The sequence below is a fragment of the Oncorhynchus tshawytscha genome, linkage group LG12 (genome assembly GCF_018296145.1).
Source record: "Oncorhynchus tshawytscha isolate Ot180627B linkage group LG12, Otsh_v2.0, whole genome shotgun sequence".
NCBI classification, from domain to species: Eukaryota; Metazoa; Chordata; class Actinopteri; order Salmoniformes; family Salmonidae; genus Oncorhynchus; species Oncorhynchus tshawytscha.
Window position 1 is genome coordinate 3,369,941 of NC_056440.1, and position 5,793 is coordinate 3,375,733.

The window sequence follows — 5,793 nt, forward strand, 5'->3', positions numbered from 1 at the left end:
GCCACGAGACTGTACTGCAAGGAGACTGGACTGTACTGCCACGAGACTGTACTGCAAGGAGACTGGACTGTACTGCAAGGGGACTAGACTGTACTGCAAGGAGACTGTACTGCAAGGGGACTGGACTGTACTGCAAGGGGACTGGACTGTACTGCAACGAGACTGTACTGCAAGGAGACTGGACTGTACTGCAAGGGGACTAGACTGTACTGCAAGGAGACTGTACTGCAAGGGGACTGGACTGTACTGCAAGGGGACTGGACTGTACTGCAACGAGACTGTACTGCAAGGAGACTGGACTGTACTGCAAGGGGACTGGACTGTACTGCAAGGGGACTGGACTGTACTGCAACGAGACTGTACTGCAAGGAGACTGGACTGTACTGCAAGGAGACTGGACTGTACTGCAAGGGGACTAGACTGTACTGCAACGAGACTGTACTGCAAGGGGACTGGACTGTACTGCAACGAGACTAGACTGTACTGCAAGGAGACTGTACTGCAAGGGGACTGGACTGTACTGCAAGGAGACTGTACTGCAAGGGGACTGGACTGTACTGCAACGAGACTGTACTGCAAGGAGACTGGACTGTACTGCAAGGGGACTAGACAATACTGCAAGGAGACTGTACTGCAAGGGGACTGGACTGTACTGCAATGAGACTGTACTGCAAGGGGACTGGACTGTACTGCAAGGGGACTAGACTGTACTGCAAGGGGACTAGACTGTACTGCAAGGGGACTGGACTGTACTGCAAGGGGACTAGACTGCAAGGGGACTAGACTGTACTGCAAGGGGACTAGACTGTACTGCAAGGGGACTGGACTGTACTGCAAGGGGACGAGACTGCAAGGGGACTGGACTGTACTGAAAGGAGACTGTACTGCAAGGGGACTGGACTGTACTGCAAGGGGACTGGACTGTACTGCAAGGAGACTAGACTGCAAAGGAGACTAGACTGTACTGCAAGGAGACTAGACTGCAAGGGGACTAGACTGTACTGCAAGGAGACTGTACTGCAAGGGGACTAGACTGTACTGCAAGGAGACTGTACTGCAAGGGGACTAGACTGCAAGGGGACTAGACTGTACTGCACTGCAGAGGGAGACTGAACTGCAAGGAGACTAGACTGCAAGGGGACTAGACTGTACTGCAAGGAGACTACTGCAAGGGACTAGACTGTACTGCAAGGAGACTGTACTGCAAGGGGACTAGACTGTACTGCAAGGAGACTAGACTGCAAGGTGACTAGACTGTACTGCAAGGAGTCTGTACTGCAAGGGGACTAGACTGTACTGCAAGGGGACTAGACTGTACTACAAGGGGACTGGACTGTACTGCAAGGGGACTGGATTGTACTGCAAGGAGACTAGACTGCAAGGTGACTAGACTGTACTGCAAGGAGACTGTACTGCAAGAGGACTAGACTGTACTACATGGGGACTAGACTGTACTGCAAGGGGACTAGACTGTACCGCAAGGGGACTAGACTGTACTGCAAGGGGACTAGACTGTACTGCAAAGAGACTGTACTGCAAGGGGACTAGACTGTACTGCAAGGGGACTAGACTGTACCGCAAGGGGACTAGACTGTACTGCAAGGGGACTGTACTGCAAGGGGACTAGACTGTACTGCAAGGAGACTGTACTGCAAGGGGACTATACTGCAAGGGGACTAGACTGTACTGCAAGGGGACTAGACTCTACTGCAAGGAGACTGTACTGCAAGGAGACTAGACTGTACTGCAAGGGGACTAGACTGCACTGCAAGGAGACTGTATTGCAAGGGGACTAGACTGTACTGCAAGGAGACTGTACTGCAAGGAGACTGTACTGCAAGTGGACTAGACTGTACTGCAAGGGGACTAGACTGCACTGCAAGGGGACTAGATTGTACCGCAAGGGGACTAGACTGTACTGCAACGAGACTATACTGCAAGGTGACTAGACTGTACTGCAAGGAGACTGTACTGCAAGGGGACTAGACTGTCCTGCAAGGGTGACTAGACTGTACTGCAAAGAGACGGTACTGCAAGAGGGCTAGACTGTACTGCAAGGGGACTAGACTACTGCAAGGGGACTAGACTGTACCGCAAGGGGACTAGACTGTACCGCAAGGGGACTAGACTGTACTGCAAGGGGACTAGACTGTACTGCAAGGGGACTAGACTGTACCGCAAGGGGACTGGACTGTACTGCAAGGGGACTATACTGCAAGGGGACTAGACTGTACTGCAAGGGGACTAGACTGTACTGCAAGGAGACTGTACTGCAAGGGGACTATACTGCAAGGGGACTAGACTGTACTGCAAGGGGACTAGACTGTACTGCAAGGAGACTGTACTGCAAGGAGACTAGACTGTACTGCAAGGGGACTAGACTGCACTGCAAGGAGACTGTACTGCAAGGGGATTAGACTGTACTACAAGGGGACTAGACTGTACTGCAAGGAGACTGTACTGCAAGGAGACTGTACTGCAAGGAGACTGTACTGCAAGGGGACTAGAATGTACTGCAAGTGGACAAGACTGCAAGGGGGCGAGACTGTACTGCAAGGGGACGAGACAGTACTGCAAGGAGACTAGACTCTACTGCAAGGGGACTAGACTACTGGAAGTGGACTAGACTGTACTGCAAGTCGACTGTACTGCAAGTGGACTAGACTGTGATGCAAGGGGACAAGACTGAACTGCAAGGGACCTAGACTCTACTGCAAGGGGACTAGACTACTGGAAGTGGACTAGACTGTACTGCAAGGAGACTGTACTGCAAGGAGACTGTACTGCAAGGAGACTAGACTGTGATGCAAGGGGACAAGACTGAACTGCAAGGTGACTAGACTACTGGAAGTGGACTAGACTGTACTGCAAGGAGACTGTACTGCAAGTGGACTAGACTGTCAAGCTCCTTAACATGAAATTGTTGCACCATTCAAACAAGCAGAAAATATGCTCAGCAGCAAGTACCTTACTTCATCCTTAACTTGTAGACATGACAGAAGCATAAACGAATGTAACCTGTCAGGATAGATGAAAAACAGAAGGAATGCTTGAGTCCTTCCTTAGTGTTGTAGCACTAGAGGATTAGGGTTCAGCCATACATTCCTCATGGACTCCAGACTAGCAGTGTGAACACTGTGGGTAAACAAGTCGGGACAGAGAGGGTGCCGTGTGAACACAGGTCAATCCTGCCAAGACAAACTAGCGCTGACAAACCTGAGCTGAGCTGAGCTGTCCACTAGTTGTTGTTGAGTGGTCAACAACTTACTACTGTCTACTACACTAAACAGAGTGGTCAACAACTCCCTACTGTCTACTACACTAAACAGAGTGGTCAACAACTTCCTACTGTCCACTACACTAAACAGAGTGGTCAACAACTTCCTACTGACTACCACTACCAGAAACAATGGTCAACAACTTCCTACTGTCTACTACACTAAACAGAGTGGTCAACAACTCCCTACTGTCTACTACACTAAACAGAGTGGTCAACAACTTCCTACTGTCCACTACACTAAACAGAGTGGTCAACAACTTCCTACTGTCCACTACACTAAACAGAGTGGTCAACAACTTCCTACTGTCCACTAAGTGGTCAACAACTGCAAGGGGACTAGACTGTCTTACTGTCCACTACACTAAACAGAGTGGTCAACAACTTCCTACTGTCTACTACACTAAACAGAGTGGTCAACAACTTCCTACTGTCCACTACACTAAACAGAGTGGTCAACAACTTCCTACTGTCCACTACACTGAACAGAGTGGTCAACAACTTCTTACTGTCCACTACACTAAACAGAGTGGTCAACAACTCCCAACTGTCCACTACACTGAACAGAGTGGTCAACAACTTCTTACTGTCCACTACACTAAACAGAGTGGTCAACAACTTCCTACTGTCCACTACACTAAACAGAGTGGTCAACAACTTCCTACTGTCCACTACACTAAACAGAGTGGTCAACAACTTCCTACTGTCCACTACACTAAACAGAGTGGTCAACAACTTCCTACTGTCCACTACACTAAACAGAGTGGTCAACAACTTCCTACTGTCCACTACACTAAACAGAGTGGTCAACAACTTCCTACTGTCCACTACACTAAACAGAGTGGTCAACAACTTCCTACTGTCCACTACACTAAACAGAGTGGTCAACAACTTCCTACTGTCCACGACACTAAACACAGTGGTCAGCGTTATTCTTCTTACACAGGAGTGAGCTTTTTTGGCTGATTGTCCTGGCATCTGCAGACAGTGAACGATTCTTTCTTTTAATCAGCAGAGAAAAGAAATGCAGGTTTCTAAAAGTGGTTCATGACATCATCTTTATGATATATGGTGTGCTACTTAACGTAAAGTAATGTAGTCATCATGAACATTAACACTTACATTGTACATATCGTACTTTTAGTACTCCTTATAAAAATAACATTCAATCTATTTTTAACACCTATTGGAATGTCCACATTGTCATGGCAATGCTTCTAGGGGTGCCCTGATATGCTGTGTATTATGAACCTTGCACAGGACTTGGGGGCTCAATTGCAAAGTAGGAAAATAAGCAGAAAATGAACTATGCTTTCTCTGTACATACAGCCCACTGAGCCTTGCTTTCAATCACAACAATTTTGAAAATTCTTATCCTTTTTTTCCAAATACCCCCCTATGGCCTTACACGCCGATATGAGTATTAAATATTTCACTGCAGGTGAAAGTGGACATTCTTTTATCCCTTTGAGTCACTGCATGGAGGAGTGATAAGCACACACACACACACACACACACACACACACACACTCACCCCCCACACACACACACACACACACACACACACACACAATGCATTCTCAAGTGAAGAATTCCTATTGAATACCTAAACAGGTGGTGTCTAAAGCTAACTGGGGATAGTAGTGCTTTATGTTCCCGCAAAAAAAGTGTAGGTTCTGTAAGATAGTATACTGTAAGTGTAGGTTCTGTAAGATAGTATACTGTAAGTGTAGGTTCTGTAAGATAGTATACTGTAAGTGTAGGTTCTGTAATACAGTATACTATAAGTGTAGTTTCTGTAAGATAGTATACTGTAAGTGTAGGTTCTGTAAAATACTATATTGAAATGGTCAACAACTACGGCTTGTCACCAAAAGCACTCACAAACTTCTACAGATGCACAATCGAGAGCATCCTGGCGGGCTGTATCACCGCCTGGTATGGCAACTGCACCGCCCTCAACCGTAAGGCTCTACCAGAGGGTAGTGAGGTCTGCACAACTAAACATCACCGGGGGCAAACTACCTGCCCTCCAGGACACCTACACCACCCGATGCTACACAGGAAGGCCATAAAGATCATCAAGGACATCAACCACCCGAGCCACTGCCTGTTCACCCCGCTGCCATCCAGAAGGCGAGGTCAGTAAACAGGTGCATCAAAGCTGGGACCGAGAGACTGAAAAACAGCTTCTATCTCAAGGCCATCAGACTGTTAAACAGCCACCACTAACATTGAGTGGCTACAAACACACTGTCAATGACACTGACTCTACTCCAGCCACTTTAATCATGGGAATCGATGGGAAATGATGTAAATATATCACTAGCCACTTTAAACAATGCTACCTTATATAATGTTACTTACCCTACATTATTCATCTCATATGCATACGTTGATACTGTACTCTATATCATCGACTGCATCCTTATGTAATACATGTATCACTAGCCACTTTAACTATGCCACTTGGTTTACATACTTATCTCATACTGTATATACTGTATCCTTTTTTC